The 19,344-nt window shown below is 42.2% G+C and overlaps 1 protein-coding gene across 2 annotated transcripts in view; it reads right to left on the minus strand.

Moving 5' to 3' along the window:
* Positions 1-15,573, minus strand: part of jmjd1cb (jumonji domain containing 1Cb) — a 67,353-nt gene extending 51,780 nt beyond the window's left edge. For both annotated transcript variants that reach the window (XM_085465333.1, XM_085465332.1), the window contains exon 1: positions 15,387-15,573. The gene's annotated coding sequence lies outside the window, so the exon portion shown is untranslated. The remainder of the gene's footprint in view (positions 1-15,386) is intronic.
* Between the last annotated feature and the right edge of the window lie 3,771 nt (positions 15,574-19,344).

Genomic DNA, 19,344 nt, shown 5'->3' on the forward strand with positions numbered 1-19,344 from the left:
CTTTTACAGAACTATTAATGGTCATTTTTATTTTCTTTAGTTGAGACAAAAACTAAAACCTTGACACTTACTATTAAAACATCACAGAGTGAAAGGACACAAAGACATGGTGGCACTAACGAGCTCCAGCCAAAGCTCAGTGCAAAACCAGGAAGTAAGCATGACCTCAGCAAAGAGGCCGACACACAGGAGATGACGAGCATGACCACGACATGTTAGTGAGATTCAGCACCTTACAGTAATGTGAAATGTGCAGGTGCTCAAGTAAACCACACATCTTAAAGTTTAAATGGCCATGGGTAGTAAATACACTAGAGGGCTGCCCAGTTACTGTCACTTATGACCTCTGATCAGCTTCAAAGTGATAAAACCTATGAAGCCCATAAATCCTCTTTTGAAGCAATTAATATAAAATTATATATTATTTAAGAAGGATATATATTATAATTATATAATTATAATATATATCCTTCTTCTTGCTTCATCTCCTTTAAGAGAAACCAAACAAAGAACAACACCTCAGCTCAGGCCTGACGGAGGAAACCACAGTTGTTTCTTGGACGTGTTGAGCCCATCAAACCACAATGAAAAATAAAATCAATTTTGGCCTTACTGAGGCTTTGGGCTGTTTGCATTTCCAGCCTCTGCTTTGGACAGCAGACTGAAAATTTGCATAGAAACAGGTGGATGGAAATGTGCTGTGGTTAACACGACGCTCTCTCCTGTCAGGTACATCGAAAATATTTGAGACATTTCTGTGCAATATCCTTCTGTTATTATCACTATCATCATTATTATCATCATCATCATTATTATCATTATCATCATTATCATTATCATCATCATTATCATTATCATCATCATTATTATCATTATCATCATCATCATCATTATTATCATTAGCATCATCATTATTATCATTAGCATCATCATTATTATCATTAGCATCATCATTATTATCATTATCATTATCATCATCATTATTATCATCATCATTATTATCATTATCATCATCATTATCATCATTATTATTATCATTAGCATTATCATCATCATTATTATCATCATTATTATTATTATCATCATCTTTATCATTATCATTATCATTATCATCATCATCATTATTATCATTATCATCATCATCATCATCATTATCATCATCATCATCATCATTATTATCATCATCATCATCATCATCATTATTATCATTATTATTATCATTAGCATTATTATCATCATTATTATTATTATCATCATCTTTATCATTATCATTATTATTATCATTATCATCATCATTATTATCATTAGCATCATCATCATTATTATCATCATCATTATTATCATTATCATTATTATCATTATCATCATCATCATCATTATTATCATTATTATTATCATTAGCATTATCATCATCATTATTATCATCATTATTATTATTATCATCATCTTTATCATTATCATTATTATTATCATTATCATCATCATTATTATCATTAGCATCATCATCATCATTATTATCATCATCATTATTATTATTATCATTATTATTATCATTAGCATTATCATCATCATTATTATCATCATTATTATTATTATCATCATCTTTATCATTAGCATTATTATCATTATCATTATTATCATCATCATCATCATTATTATCATTATCATCATCATCATCATTATTATCATTATCATCATCATTATTATCATCATTATTATTATTATCATCATCTTTATCATTATCATTATTATTATCATTATCATCATCATCATTATTATCATTATCATTATTATCATTATCATCATTATCATTATCATCATCATCATTATCATTATCATCATCATTATTATCATTATTATTATCATTAGCATTATCATCATCATTATTATCATCATTATTATTATTATCATCATTATTATTATTATTATCATCATCTTTATCATTATCATTATTATTATTATTATCATTAGCATTATCATCATCATCATCATTATCATCATTATTATTATTATCATCATCTTTATCATCATCATTATTATTATCATTATTATTCTATCACTGTAGAATTCAACAGGTCTGTCTGTTTAACTTGGTTCTGTGATTTTTGTAAACGGGCCAAACTTCAGTCAGCAGAACAACTGAGATAATCCGTCCACAATAATCCGTCCTACAACACTGTGCACCATGTTTCAAAGAAGCGTTTAGGAGTGTTTGCTAACTGCAAACAGCAGAGTGAAGTCACAGAAACACACGGTTGGGGAAAACATGCAACATAGTGAAGATGTTCAACCCTTAAAATGTTTAATTGTGTTTGTATGGAAGCAGAGAAGTACAGTCAGAAGAGGCAAAAGCAAATCCTGTCTCACATAAAAGTTCACCTGGAAAAACTGCCATCGATGTGCCATAAGACTTATTTCCCACAGCACGCATGCACACAGGAGGATGAGCGCTTCATCTACAGTCCTGCTAACAACAACAAAGTGAGAAGAATGCACAGCTGTATGTGTGTGTGACCGTATTTAGATGTGTACATTTTTCTTCCATACAACAGTGCAGCCTGGGAGCAGCTGTTATATTTACATGTAATGAGCAGACATGCAGGACGAGGCATGCTTTCACAGACAAAGAGGAATGGCACCTAAAGGTCACTTTTCTCTGGGCTCAGCAGAAAACAATCACAGGAACAAGCTATATGTGTGTCTGCACACAAGTGTAGTGTGAGCAGCACATTTGCAAAGTAGCTGCAGCACCGGTGCTCCATCTCTGTCAAACAGGAGGCATTCAGGCACAGAATGAAGCTGTTTTCTCCCACACCTCCATGTGTAACGACCATTATGGGAGGGAAAACAACAGAAAACAACAGATATCTTTCAACGTAGCACTCTTAATTCTTATTCTCATGAATATATCTCATGTATATCTCATGCCATGCACATATCTTTCCACGTAGCACTTTTAATTCTTATCCCTACTTTTATTTTTTTCCATGTCTATTTAAGTGCTATTTATGACACTATGTTTGCACTGAAGCACCGCAGCAATTTCCTAATGTTGTAAACCTGCTCAACATTTGGCAATAAACCCCATTCTGATTCTGATTCTGATTCTGAAAGATCATCTCCTGGTCGTGTTTTAGGCTGGACACTGAGGATGAGCTTTGTCGCACAGCAGGTCCAATTACTAAAGTACACGCAAGTACAAGAGGCACATTTACTGCAGCAAAATTCTTATTTTCAGCTCAAATCTGCCAATGATTAATTATTTCATCATTAACTGTTCCTGACTCGTCATGTCTCCATGTTAGGGTGTAATTATTGAGGTATGTGGTTCTTTTATTTCTCTGCTTTTTATCCAATATTCAGACACCAGCGGATGCATCGGTGAGCAGCTGGAGGTTAGGAGTAGAGCTGGGCGATATGGACCAAAATTCATATCTCGATATTTTTTAGCTGGATGGCGATATAAGATATATATCTCGATATTTTTTTAATCCCATAAAGTAAGAACAAAAAGAGAGTTCTTGGTCAAAGGTACTTGTCCCAGATGTCACACATGTAACTTTTATTAAGATACAACTGTAGATGTACACGAAAAAATTGTCAAAAATAAATTGTCAGCATTTATTAAATAATAATGCTCCATTTTTTTTCTTTTCATACATAACAAAAAGCTAAAAATTGTAAACTAAATGTAAAATGTAAACTAAAAAGATGCAGATCTAAAATAACAAAGGCATCTTGCTCTTTAAAAAGTGCTTACACTGAATTAAAGTTTTCTAAAGTGCTTCTTTGTGTGTATTGCTGAACAATCATCTGGTACTTTGTGCAAAAAACCAAACATGTAAACAGATTGAATGAAATGAACAAAATTACATTCTTTGGTCAGTGGGTCTTTGTGCAAATCTCCAATGACAATAACAATATAGAAAGAACACAAACAAGCAAGGCCAACAACTGTACAGCTTACAGATTTTGTGCCAGGAAAACTAATCTGTCAACAGTATCAGGCTTCAACGATGCCCTGTGGCAGGTTACAATGTTTCCACTGCAACTAAAAATCCTTTCAGAAGGGGAGCTGGTAGCTGGCGCACAAAGATATTTCTTGGCCAGGAGGCTCAGTGCTGGAAAGGCAACTTCATGTTCCTTCCACCATTTGAGAGGGTCAGCATCACTCTCTACACAAACTGACAACAGGTAGCTAGAAAATTCATTTTCGATTGCTTCCCTTTTTGTGAAACCAGTGTTGGTGGCTGTGCTGTGCTGGAAGAAGCTTGCCAGTGATCTCTTTTTTTTAGCTGTGTGTCCTACTGCTGCTTCTTCTTGGTCTGCAGACTCAGGCACGGCTGGATCAGTCAGCTCAGACAAACACGTACCCTGATAGCTGAGCAGAGACTCTGCCTCCAAGATGAGTTTATGTTTTAGTGCATTAATCTTCTCACTAGGGATGTATTTCGCCCTGAACCGTGGATCCACAAAAGAAGCCATGTCCAACAGGTCACTGGTGGATGGATCTGCATATTTATTGTTGAGGTAATCCACAATGCAGGTCTTGATGGATTTACACAGCTCACTATCCTCCTCTCCAGGTGCCAGGAGACTAGTGTTAAACAGGTGTAGCACAGGTCTGACATAGGACAGGGTCACATACTTCTCTCCTGAAAGTGCATCAGTGAAGTCCTAACAGGGTTTGAGAGCTTTCTGAACTGCTTCCAGGACCTCTATGTCCTGCCAAGTAGGGACTAGAGGTCTGGTTTTCATGTCGACAGAGAGGACTTTAGAAAGTGCTCTTTCCTGCTCCAGACCCCTCTCTATCATGAGAAGCCTTGATCCCCAGCGAGCTGTTGCCTCTGTGAGTAGCTGGTGACTTGGAAGACCCAGCTGTATTTGCACTTCAGCCAGCTCTCTTCTCTTCCTCCAGCTGTAGGAGAAGCTGCTGACGACTTTCTTACACAGAGAAATAGCCCGGGTAATGCGGGCATCATCCATAGCATGTCCTGTGACACACAAAATACAAACTTTTAAAATCACTTTAATTGTTATGTTAAGATGCAAATCACTCAAAGGCAAATTAACATCCATCTCACTTATATAAGATGTGATGCATAAGACTCAACAATATTTGCAAAATGTGTCGTGTATTGTATAACCTAGAAATGGTTGTAGTTAAACTATCTTGGTAAAATCACCAGATCACCAAATGATTAGAACATGTTTTTTTGTTTGTTTTTTTTACACCTTTTAATCTCACTATGTATTTAAAAATGTATCCCTGTCTTGTCTCAGCTGTGGTCCTCATTTAGTGTCACAACTCAATCTAATACAAAGACAAATACACCCCAATACGTTTATTGGATTTAATAGGGATAGTTTATTTATTTATTCAACTAACTTTCGATTTCTAAGTGATAGATGTATATGCTGGCTATGACTTATAAAAATATTTGTCTTGTGGTCCATAGGCATGTTTAGCTCTACAAGAGACTCTATACACTTTTCATTTATTAGCGTTTTTTTTTCCAAATCAAAAAATTCAGTATTGCACTCACCAATGGCCAGATGAAGCCTGTGACCAAAACACTGGATCCTCGACCACTTGTTCAGTTGAACCGCCTTGACAATATTAGCCCCGTTGTCAGTTGTTATAGCAACCAGTCCCGTCGGGTTGAGCTTCCAGGTTTTGAGCACATCCTGCAGGGCTTCAGCTATATGCTCTCCGGTGTGGTCTTGAGGAAAGTAGCTGGTCTGGAGACAGGCAGTTTTCAGTTCCCAGTCTTCCATGAAATGTATAGTCACACTCATATATGGCTCGCACGTCCTGCTGGACCACATGTCGGTTGTCAGTGCGAAGTGAGACACTTTGGTGAGCTGGGCAGCGAGACTCTGTCTAACATCAGTATACATTTTTGGCAGTGCTTCTCTGGTGAAGTATTTCCGGCTAGGTAACTGGTATCTTCGGTCAAGAGTTTTTAGCAGCTGTATAAAGCCCTCTTGTTCCACAGTTGAGATGGGGACCATGTCTTTAGCAATATGATAGGCCACTGCTTTAGTAATTTCCCCCCACTTCTCACTTTTTGTATCATATGGCACAGCACGAGTATATGAGTGTTGTAAGGTGGTCTGTTTCACGGCAGGAACCTCGGAAGACTTTGCGGTCTGGGCTACAGCACGCAATTTCACACACTCTTCATACTGCACTTTATGGCGCAGTTGTAAATGGTGGTAAAGATTAGTGGTGCTCGAACCTTTCGTTGCGACGCTTTTTCGACATTCTCTACAGAATACATTATTCTGCTGCTCATCTGACACTTTGAACCCGAACCATCTCCAAATAATTGAGCCATTGGTTTTCTTTTTTCCGACGAGCTCCTCTTCGCTAGCTCCTGTGTCCATCTTGTTGCCAACTGGAGGTTTAGCGATGGGGGAGGGGGTTTGTGTTCAGTGAGGGTGAGAGGCGGGGCAAACAAACCCAGACGAGAGAGAGGCAAAATAGCGGCTCCACAAGTGTAATTATAACGCAACATAGACTATATCGATATAAACGATATTGTCACAGCTTATGTCTTGTATAAAAATATATCGATATTTTTAAAAAAATCTATATATCGCCCAGCACTAGTTAGGAGGTTAGTATCTAGCCCAATTATACTTAGACTGGTGCAGCCAAGGATCAAACCACCAGCCACGACCTCCTCTACCTCCTGGGGTACAACCAGAAGTAATTCATAAAGTTAATGCTGTTCCCACGTCTTAAACTCTCACTGTGGAGGAGCTCATGGTGCTGAGCTCCAGGCGTGTAAAAGACTGGAACCAACACAATGAAGTATCAGATTTTAGTCTCATTAGTCCGCTCTGTCTTCACTGCGATACTGTAAAGCAGTATTTTTAGAGCAAAGTGACGATTGTGGCACATGAAAATCACTGTGCTGAGCAGGGTGACGTTACATTTGTGTCCACAAGAAGAACCTAATCAAGCATTTGTACGACTGCAATGAGAGGCAGAGAAAGACCGTAAAAGTATCCATGTATCATGACGTTTTATCTCAGTTCAGTTGTGCTGTTCTCGTGCCAAATCAATCGCAAATGTCTCAAGGTGATTTTTATATTGTAAGATAAAAACCCTCCAATGTTACAGAGAAAACCCCAACAATCAGGTGACCTCCTGTGATCAAGCAGTGTCACAATGGTGGGAAGGAGAAACTCCTCAGGAAGAAGTGAAGCAGTGACAGACACATAGTGAGTGAAGAAACACCCAGTGCATCATGGGAATCCCCGGCAGCCTACGTCTATTGCAGCATAACTAAGGGAGGATTCAGGGTCACCTGGTCCAGCCCTAACTATATGCTTTAGCAAAAAGGAAAGTTTGAAGCCTGATCTTGAAAGTAGAGATAGTGTCTGTCTCCTGAATCCAAACTGGAAGCTGGTTCCACAGAAGAGGGGCCTGAAAACTGAAGGCTCTGCCTCCCATTCTACTTTTAAATACTCTAGGAACAACAAGTAGGCCTGCAGAGCGAGAGCGAAGTGCTCTAATAGGGTGATATGGTACTACAAGGTCATTAAGATAAGATGGGGCCTGATTATTTAAGACCTTGTATGTGAGGAGCAGGATTTTGAATTCTGGATTTAACAGGAAGCCAAAACAGGAGAAATCTGCTCTCTCTTTCTAGTCCCTGTCAGGACTCGTGCTGCATGCCACCAGTTCTCTAAGTAAACATATTTCTAAAGGTGCCACTGACATGAGATTATTATGTCAGTAACAACACTTTCAATCCACATGTAACGAAAAGAAACCATAGATGTAAATAAATAATGTGTAAGAATGAGAAGTGACACAGGGAAAATGTATTGAACACACCGACATTTATTCTGTATGGAGAAACCAGTCCCAGCTCAGGTGTGACCCACTCACCACACAGTCCCAGCGTGGGATCCTTCTATGAGCTGTAGTTCTTCCCACAGATTCAGGTCAGGTGACTGAGTCGCAGCTTTACGTTCTGTCTCTGAAAGTTACAAACTGGAATCAACGCCTCGTTGAAACCTTGTTGGTATGGTGTTTTAGGCTGAGGCCTTTGACCAAACATGGTGTGTATCACAGCATTCAATTTGGGTTTATCTGACCAAACTATATTCCCCCATATTGTCGTTTTACCAAGATTATGTGACCAGGATGCAGGTTCAGATAAGAAGCTGTATACTTGCACTATATGCAGACCTCCTTTTTTGGGCTGGTCCATGAGGGGTCGCCTCTGCAGATCATCTGCCTCTACCTCACCCTGTCCTCCACTACAGCCATGAACCTTATGTGTGGTGTTCCGCTTTTCTTCACTAAATGCTAAATTAAAAGCCCTCACTGAGGTAATTTTGAGAAAGGAAAAAAACCCCAAAACAAAACAGGGGAGTGGGGGTGAGATGAGACGCAACAGAGACACAGACAGTGTTGTTCTGCTGTATCTATGGGAGACCAGAGGAGAGCAACATACAGCCAGAGGAAAACAGAGCAAAGTAAACACAAGAGAGCTAAATGAAAGCCAAATGTCTGTGTGTGTGTGTGGGGGGGGGGGGGGGGGGGGGACTCTGGGGGATGGGACTGTCTTGGTGAGTTATGGGCTGGGTGGGGTCACTGGGAACTCTACAACATGAGAGACCCTAAACATGCAGCCTGTGGCAGGTCCTGTCTCAGGCATGTTCACCTCATGCACAGTTGTGGTCAGAAGTTTACACACAGTCATCATAAACATGAATGCAAGTTAACTCTGGGCTTGTCATATTTCTTTGTTCCAGGGTGGACGATGGTACAGCACACAGACTCAAGAAGTAGGAGCACAAGTTTGAACTCAACACAGTCAACAGTGTATATGCAGGCTCACATATAGCTACACAAACATGTCTTGTAACTTGACGAGACAAAGGCCTATTAACTTCTCATTAGTGTTCATGATTTGCAACAGCTGGCAGTTTGACAGCAGTCATTGATGGACCAATACTCAGAACAACGGGTCCAAGGAGCAGGATGTAAGAAGCAAAGATTTACATAAGTTAGGAGGATCTCTTGTAGCCACGTGTAAACAACTGCAGATTCATCAGTTCAAACAATTATATGTACACACAGGCTACTGAGACGCTTCTGAAAGGAGACCCAAGCTGACTGAACAGTTAAACCTACCATTATAGAATAAAATAACCAGTTTTATGCATTTATGTGCCTTTAACAGATCATAAAGGCATTGCTGGCTTTTTGTTTCACTGCCAACAGGGAAACAGGCCAAATAGGTCAACAGCATGGCATGTAATGAATATGCAACATTTTCTTGTTATTGTAAAGTTTATTACAACAACGTGACATTGTGTCCTTGTGTATAATTGGATGTGTGTCAGTAACTGGGCTGTGACCCAGACACAACGGTATCCAACTACATAAATGGGATTTCAAATAAGCAAATAAGAAATTACAAAAGAGAAACATCAAATGAAACTTTGGGATCTATGAGATCATAAAATCAGAAAGAGTGGAGGCAGGAAATGAGCTTTTTTACTCAGCAGCTCTCTAACACAAAAACAGGCATGTATTTAAGCCTTGAATGGAGCTAACACTTGAGATATGGCTATCAGACTGCAGGATCCTCCTACAGCTGTTACTACTACCAGCAATTCATATTCTATTAATACTCTCACACACAATTTTCCTTTACGGCTGGGTCGACTTCTGCTCATCACGCTGCCTTTGTTCTCTACATCTAATAATCTGACAGCTCACAGAACGATCTGGCGTCTGTGGAGGTCTCCACACCACAGCTTCAGTGAATAATTACACACCTCCATGGATCTGGGGCGACCGTGGCTCAGGGGGTTGGGAAGCGTATCTGTAACCGGAAGGTCGCCGGTTCGATCCCCGGGCTCTCTGTCCTGGTCGTTGTGTCCTTGAGCAAGACACTTTACCCTACCGCCTACTGGTGTTGGCCAGAGGGGCCGATGACGCGATATGGCAGCCTGGCTTCTGTCAGTCTGCTCCAGGGCAGCTGTGGCTACAACTGTAGCTGCCTCCACCAGTGTGTGAATGTGAGAGTGAATGAATAGTGGTATTGTAAAGCGCTTTGGGTGCCTTGAAAAAGCGCTATATAAATCCAATCCATTATTATTATCTGCAAACTTCATCCAAACTCTTGCTAGTGACCTCGAAGAAACTGATGCACATTTTACTGTCATACTGAAGATGAAACATAGAGATGACAGCAGCTTATGTATAGATGTGCATTTCAGTATATTAGCAGTAGGGCTGCACGATTTTGCATAAAATGAGAATCACGATTTTTTGGCTTAGAATTGAGATCACGATTCTCTCACGATTTTCTTTTCCAGTATAAATATTTATTGCGCTTATTAACTGCACATCAACTTCGTAACAGTTGAGACTGAACATGTTCTGCCCCTCGTTTGTGGCTTGGTTGGGTTTCTTTGCTTGGTTGGGTTTCTTTGGCTGGCGAATTTCTCAGGTTTCCCAATAGTGGGCAGTATTACCCCTTCAGTTTGTGGCTTCTTCTTTGGTTATTTGGTGTGCACTACACTGCCCCCTTTGGTGATGGGTTGTAAGCAGCAGGCAAAGTTCACGCAGGCAGTGTGAGAAAATGCATGGAGCAGAAAACAAGCTGCACAACTTTAAGCCCAGTTTACATCGTTGGGGAGTTTGTTGAGCCATAATCTGTAAGTAAGCAATGTCCAACTTCATTTTCTGTAAGATTTGTTACTTTCATGTTACTTAAAAGGTTATTTGAACGTATAAGGAAAGATGTTAGTGATGAATGTAAAGCATAAGGAAAGCTATGTTGCTAACTTCTGTTTTGTTTACAAAATATGTTGATACTGATGCTTATGTATTATTTCACTGTATGTTCACAGTCTTACAAATTAAAAGAGGAAAAAACGGTCTTCAGTTAAAGACACAAAGACAAAGCGATGTGTCCTGTCGTTCCTGGAACCATCTCCTCTTATGTTAAGCTCGCTGCATAGGGTGAATAGCCATACATTCACCTGAGGGCAGCAGAGAACATAAAAACAATAAATAAACATAAAAACAACAAAATGTTGTACTGCTTGAAATCCCGTCTCCACCGTTGCTCGACGCTGCGTGTACAGAGCAGGTAGTGCAACAATAGAAAAATAGTTGTGGGACGGCACTGTGTAGCGTTTGTCTGGGGTGTTGATCGTTTTCCTAAATCCCTCGTTTTGCACAGTGTTGATGGAGCCATATCTGTGGTCAGGTGATAAGTGATAGCCTCCGTAGTTTCTTTGTGCCTGCGGGAGGTCGACGGGTATAGAGAAGCGCTGTATAAGGTTCCCGTTATTGATGTTTGGGTGGTTGACCGGGACGGATTTTCTCCTGTTACTTTCTCGTCATCCCTGTCGTGCTCTCCGTTGTTGTTTTCTTGCTAATTTTAGCATCACACGGCACAGCTTCTGTATCACGTGGTATAAGGCTCCGCCCTCGTCATTTGTTGAGCAGGAAGAGTGAGCGCTTGTTTTCATGCAGAGCACGTCCCGGATCAAAATGCGCTACAATCGTCGTCGTCTTTTTTTTTTTTTTTTAATCGTTGTCATTTGGAAATGAGATCGCACATAAGTATGAATCGAGATCGCGATTTTCTAACGATTAATCGTGCAGCCCTAATTAGCAGTACAATAGGTTGGAGGACACGTGGACACCCACAGAGACAGTGAGACTAGCAGATCCTCCCATATCACAGCAGCTCTGCAAACAGACTTACACAAACACATGTATGAACCACACAAATACACAATCAGTCCAGTCCTGTAAACTCAGAGTGAGCTTCAAAAGAAACCAAAAACCCACACTGAGAAAAGCCCAGACAGAGAGATGAATGACAGTAATTAATAGTGAATTAATACTGATGAGTGCAACAGCCCCTCTGTGTGTCTGTGTGCACACTTATACATCCTTGTGAGGACCAAAAATTCAACTGTTACTATACTTGTGGGGACCAACAGTCCCTTATGGTCCAAATGCCCGTCAAACAGCTTTTGAAGGCATGTTTGAGGCTGAAATTGTGGCTTTAGTAGCAGGGTCACAGTTAGGTTATGGTTAGGGTTCAGGTAAGCAGCTAGGGAAGGCATTATGTCAATTACATGTCCTCACTGAGATATAAAAGCCAAGTGTGCGTGCGGATAGTTATGCAACAACAAAGCGATCTGCTGGGTCCACTGGCCTGCTCATCTATGCTGTCTCTGTCTAGCAGCAGCTGCTGGGGCTGAAAATTCAGGCAGGACCCACGTGAGGTTTTAAAGGCGAGTCAAAGCCACACACTGCAGAACAAAGCGCTTGGAAGCAAAGGACTCGGTGTGAGTGGTGAGGGTTACTCAGACCAGGGCTCAGATTGGTGAGGTTTGCTGACAGGCCGAGTGGCTGTTTGAGAGTCTGCAGATCTGACTGACCTGAGGCGCCAACCAGAGGGCAGCGGGTCAATCAGGTATATATTTCAATGTTGTTGCTATGGCAATAGCAACGGTGTGATAAATCTGTGAGAAACGGGAGGAGCAGTAAGAGAGGCAGAAAAAAGTGTCTTTGAACTCTTATCTACAATGTGTGTGCCAGATGGCACCGTGCACTCTATTACATAACCAAAACAGTGAATCACATTCGTACGCACACAGAGAAAAGAGCACAGTCGGAAAATAAATGACATCAGTGCCAAACATTTCCGAAGCAAGTCCTCCAATAAGTGACAAAGCCAAAAACACGAGCAGACCCACAGGATCATCTCCTCAGACAGTGGTGCGACATCGAGACAGCGGCATAAACACCACGGTAACCACACTGCCACCACACCAAAGTGTGTGAGTGACGCAAGCCGCAGAGCAGACCGAGCCTCACGTGATCACTTACACACACTTTGAAGGCCACTTACAGACAAATGTAGTTTGACTAAGGTGAAACTGAGTCCAAGCCCATCTCTGTGGCTCTGCCATTGGCTGAGAGACTGAGGATGTTGGGCTCAGTCCTCTCCTAACCCTGCTGACTTTATCCAGTGATGACCTGCTGCCTGTGCTTGTGCTACTGGAGCCCTTGTAGAGTGTGAAGCAGCTGGCAGGAGGATTAGCACTTGCAAGTCTGAGGCGGGGTTCTCGGTTACCTAGACTCCTCCCCAAGCAGACTTCAGGTAACCATCAAATAACACAACAACAAATTGCTCGCCATATCCTTCTGCTTATCTGAATTTGAGTTGCGAGGGCAGCACCCTAAGCAAGGAAACCTACACCCTCCCTCTTGCCAGCCACCTCCAACAGCTTATTCCGGGGAACGCCGCAGCGTTCTCTCATCTCAGGGCCTCCTGCTCCAGTAGGCGACTGCCTCGGCTGGCTCCTTTCGATGTGGAGTAGTGGCTCCACTTATATCTGCGATCTCATTCTTTCACCTTTCAACAATTAACAATAACAGACAAAAAGATCAGAACAGCAACTACAGTGCTCCATCTGATGGCAAATGGCTGCATAACATTTAGGACAACAATTTACCTGGTGCTGATTTTAACTGTAAACCAATTAGATTAAAGGACTAGTAAGTCTGGTACAAACGACTGACAAGACTAGTCCTCCAGTTAACTAGTCAGGCACATCAGGCACTAGTCCCATCTGTACCTCAATGACTGCATGGTGCCCAGGCTCTGTTGCTGCAAAACAACCCAAATCATCCCCCACCATATTCTCCACAGAAACCAAGATTGGGGCTGCAGCTGCAGTGATGCGGACGCTGCAGCGGTCCGTCGTGGTGAAGAGGGAGCTGAGTGTAAAAGCGAAGCCCTCAATTTACCGGTCGATCTACGTCCCTACCCTCACCTATGGCCACGAGCTGTGGGTAGTGACCGAAAGAACGAGATCGCGGATACAAGCGGCAGAAATGAGCTTCCTCCGAAGGGTGGCTGGCCTCTCCCTTAGAGAGGGGGTGAGAAGTTCGGCCATCCGGGAGGGGCTCAGAGTAGAGCAGCTGCTGCTCCACATCGAAAGGAGCCAGCTGAGGTGGTTCGGGCCTCTGACAAGGATGCCCCCTGGGCGCCTCCTGGGTGAGCTGTTCCAGGCATGTCCCACCGGGAGGAGGCCCCGGGGCAGACCCAGGACACGCTGGAGAGATTATATCTCTCGGCTGGCCTGGGAACGCCTTGGTGTTTCCCCGGATAAGCTGGAGGAGGTGGCTGGGGAGAGGGAGGTCTGGGCCTCTCTGCTTAGGCTGCTGCCCCCGCGACCCGGCCTCTGATAAAGCGGATGAAGATGGATGGTTTCTGCTGAACAAAGCACTGGGAATCATGGTCAAGCATCTCCAATTTGACCTTGTCTGGCCAAAAGACATTGTTCCAGGACTCCTGTGGATTTTTCAGACACAGCTTTGCAAACCTACGCTGTGCTGCCATGTTCTTCTTTTTTTAAGTGTACTGTCATGAACATTTATCATGGTCACGGAGCCAGAGATCCAGGTCTATGTCTTTCCATGTTTCGGAGCACTGCACTCTGAATCTGCTGGGACGTCCGCTCCTGGAAAGTTTGCCCCGCACGTCTGAATGCTCCACACCAAACTGTCACACCCGCTGCTTCCACACAGATCGTCACACTTGCTGATCATAAATGAATTTAAAATCAGATATTAGTTCATTTAAAAGAGATTTTGGAGGAGTTGACATATTGTCACAATCACTGGAATCAGTAAACACAACAACAGTGAACATAGTAACAAAGTATCCACTGTGCCATAATATGGTGCTGTATTATTGATCTGTATCAACTAACTCACAGCTATGATCACGGGGTGTAAAGATTATTAGAAGAAAACAGATAATAATCCATAAGAAACAGTTTGTCATCACTATTGTTCAGTCATCATCATGCAGCAGGCAGCTACACCTGCTAGCTGCCTGCTGCAGAGAGCCAGATGAGATAAAGCTAACATGAGTTTTTATGGTGACAGAATCATTTGTGCCACACAATCAGACCACGTGGATAACGACAATAATCCAGGTTCATACCAGTTGCAGCAGCGGTGACTGTGCAGAAAACCTAACCCTGGACAGCAGCTGCAGAGGACGCATGTTGGCTGTGAGCAATCATAGCTGAGCAGCTGAAGAACTTAAAACTTCCTCAGTTCACTGATGATTGACAGGAAACGGAAAAGCATGACACGCCAAGCAAACAACAGCAAGAGCCAAACAAGTTTATAGAAAAGCTTGTAAACAGCAACACCTTTATGCAAAACCACAGAGACGATCCACAGAGCAGCAGATTAAAGTGCAGAGAGAACAGAATACTTGGAGCTCCACGCATGCAGCAGAGTCAACTTGGCTGGCCAGTCTCATTACCGTGCCCAGCCTATAAATAGCAAACACAGGTCTTACCAGGGCAGGCCACTGTATGTGTTTGGCCTTGGATCCCTGCAGTAGGCCTCCTGCTCCTCCTCCTCCTGCTGCTGCGCACTCCTTCCTCTTGGCCCAGACCAGCTGATGCTCTAGTAGAAACAGCTGGAAATCCTCATAGACCTTCACCCACTCCCTCTTGTCCCACTCCTGGTCATCAAACTCCACATAAACCTGTACACGACACAGCAGAAGGAAAACACACAAAAAACTGTTAATAACCGATAAAATGAACGCAATCAGTATCGTTTGGTTTAGCTCATCAAGACCCACATTAAGCATCTGCTACACACAGGAAGAGGAGGAAGAGGAGTTAAAAGGACAAAGAGTAATATCTCTCACATACAATGTAAGTAAGTAGGATTTACAGCTGGATAATAAACAATAAAGATAATTATCATGAAATAAGTTAACCTCGATATAAGTATGACGCGATCAGTCACCCATGTTTGGACAGACAACGTGACAGACCAATGACAACCATAATAGCCCCCCACAGAACCAATCACGTGGCTGGGACAGACTTCAGGTTAGGTTGATTTACACACGTGCTAATGTTTGGGCCGCAGCAGCCGTACACACCAGCACGCCGGGAGCAACAAAACATGGACAGTGGCAGAGTTAACGACCACGAATCCAACAGGAAGAAAGAAGAGAGCGACGTGTGCCAAAGCATGTTTCCATAAAAGGCAGGTAACAACACAAATCATGTTTAGCAGCAGTGCAGAGACATTTGGACAGGCACCACACAACATAAGACATACAGTAACATGACAAATGCAACATGATCCTGAGTGTAGAAGGACAGTCGCACAGCTGAGCCTCGCTGACCAGCTCTGCAGACACAGAGCACGTGCGATCAGTCTGCAGCCGCTCTTTAGTATTCAAACGCTGCATTGCTGACATCAGAAGATAGTCCAGTGACTGACTGTTGCACATGTTTGTGTGTCTGTGTGTGTGTAGTGATCATCTCTCTCTCTCTCCATCCTCATCATTTACTCCCCCTCCCCCACTCTTTCCTCCACGAGCAGGGAGACAGAGGAAGAGAGATCAGCCTCATTCAGCCTCCCACCCACTCCGTCTCCCACAATGCACTGCTGCAGTCGACTGAGTGATAGCTCCCAGCCAGCACACGCTGAGGACATCATTGTCGTGCCGTCTTTGTTTACCCTTGCTGTTTTATCGCCACATATTACTCATCTGTTTATTGCTGCATACTTTTACCCTCCACTTCAAATTCAACACTGGCCTCCTTCTTTATTTTGTTTGGTGGAGTAGTGCTCATTCCTTTACACCATCACCCTCATCACCCTTCCCTGCTCATGTGATCATCCGTCCATCCTGGTGTGTGTCTGCCACTTCGGATTCTTTCAGTGCTTTCCCTTCATTTCATTCTGGGGCACAAGCAGCAGTTTACTCACTGTCATCATTCATTCTTACTGGTTTCATCATTATACTGGTGTCATTATCATCAGGATCATTAAAATGCATACCTTCTGTCACCACTGAAGAGATAACGTCGTTCCAGCTGTTTCCTCTGATACCCACCACTGTTTGTCTTTAAACAAGGCAAACTGAAACGTTATCGCTTCGTGCTATAGGACACTGATCACCACACGTGTGATTTTACAGCTGTGACAAGATCAGAGAAGAACGAGTGAGATAAAGAGAAGTGCTGCTAAGATACAGTCATAAAAGAAATTACATGATTGTCCTCATATCCAACCATTTTTACTCATCACTCGTTTTCAAATCTAATCCTCACCTCATCTTTTCAATATTCTATATACACACGAATCCAGTCAAACTCAACAAGACGGCAAGTCATCCTTCTAACTTCAGGAGAAGCAGGCTTAGAATGAAATAAAACCAAAAGCTCAGAGAAAATGAGCTGCTGGCCTGATCAGAACAGTGACAGTGTTTCAATTAAACTCACCTAAACAGCTAAATCTATCATACTTCAATCGAGTTTTGCTATCAGGATCCTATTTTCACTTTAAAGTGAGACAGACAGAAAGACAAAGACACTGAACATTAGGGCTGCCACGATTAGTCGACTAGTCACGATTACGTCGACTATCAAAATCGTCGACGACTAATTTAATAGTCGACGCGTCGTTTGAAGCTTTGTAAGATCCCGAAAGACGCAGAAATAAGTGGCAGGATTTAAGAGTGTAATAACGAACTGAAACAGAAGATGGCAGCACTGCATGTACAAGGATGCCAGCTGCCGTTAAACCCCGAAGAAGAAGAAGCTGTGTCCCAGAATTCATAGCGCAGCCCAGCTCAGTTTCCAACAATGGCGGCAGCTAGTTAGTTTTAATATTACTCTTATTATTCTTTCTGGGTCACAAAATAAACGTTTAACATATTTTCAGGTGAGAATGTAGCTGTGCAAACCTCAAATATCTGCTCAGTTTATCAGGACACCACATATTTTCAAAAGCGCTCCGACGTTTTCGGAGACATCTGTTACCCACTAGCTCGATAGCTAGCCGGGGGCTAGGCTAACTAGAGCCGTGAGAACACCGGACTCCCGGCAGATCGTTTTCAAACCCACCGCTGTCTTTCGCTACTCAGGTTAAATATATATGAGTCACTTAGATAACTTAAAATGTTATTGTTTGGCTTTTTTTTAGTATTTTATTTGTTCCTGAGTAAATCGGTTTGGCTGAGATTAAAGTTATAGTTTTTGCACAGCTGAATAAACATCAAGCAGACAGCTGATTATCAGAAGTGTGAGATGCTCGAGAATATACTCCGGTGTCCTGTTATATTTTAGATAGCAAGGAGTTTATTAAACTTCACCGAAACAATCTGCAAATTTCATTAAAATTGAATAAACTATCATCTTGTCTTTATTTTTAGTTAGCACAGACCTTAAACACTTAAAGCTGTAAGCTAATGATAGTGATCATTATGATGGTAGACCAGATGCTGCTGGTGCAAGAATCTATATGTTTTGCGTCCAATGGATGATGATCTGATTAGTCGACTAATCGCAAAAATAATCGGTGACTAGTCGACTATCAGAATAATGTTTTGTGGCAGCCCTAGTGAACATTCACCTCTAAAGATACAAAACATGTAGTAAGTAGCTCATACAGACTGAATTGTCCATATAAAAGTACATTTATAATAAGCTAAAGCAATCGTTATAAATAATAATATTGATAAAACAAAACAAAGCAAAATAGAATTTAAGGATATCAGCTCACAGGGGAAACGGTGTCAAAGCACAGAGTTGGAATAATACAACGAGAAATCAATAAAGTGTTTTATTGCAGAGTTATAGATTTATTATAGATTTCTTGTATCTGTCCTCGTGGCAGCAGAGCTTAAACAGCCCCGCCTCCCGTCCACAGCGTGATCGGTAAACGTCTCCACCACAGCTGTTTCCATTTGAATGACTTATTTAAATACTATTACAGTATGTAAAACCTCAGCTTTAAGATAAACATCAAAGAATCCAAGTAAGAGAACAACAGTCAGCAAGCAAATGAGGAGCAGGGAGGCCTGTTTGACTTTACCCACTGGAATCTCTAAACAAATACCTATGTGAGTGTGTGCGCTGTGCGGGATCAGCGTGATGGGTCACATTCTCCTCAGCGATCTGCTTCATCCAGCTCTACAATCTGGAGATTTCACTCTCAGTCGAGCACAAGAGACGTGCCGACGACGGGGAGAGTGAGACGTTCCTGCAGAACCCGTCTGCGTCTCTCAGCAGCGCACAAACCGGAGCTCACGCGCGGGACGTCTCAGATAGATGAACACATCTCATGGCGTCTGAGCATTTAGACAAAGCTGCAGGAGAAGGAACGCTGAGGAGGAGAGCTGCACAGTCTGTTCCCCTGTCGGGACGATCCGTCTGCGAGCACGTGTTACTGTTCACAGCAAGGAAGACATGGCACACACAGACGTATGCAGATGCACACACACA

This window comes from Copadichromis virginalis, linkage group LG8 (genome assembly GCF_057382275.1).
Source record: "Copadichromis virginalis isolate Kocher_CV1m ecotype Utaka linkage group LG8, C_Virginalis_male_GT1.1, whole genome shotgun sequence".
Taxonomy (NCBI): Eukaryota; Metazoa; Chordata; class Actinopteri; order Cichliformes; family Cichlidae; genus Copadichromis; species Copadichromis virginalis.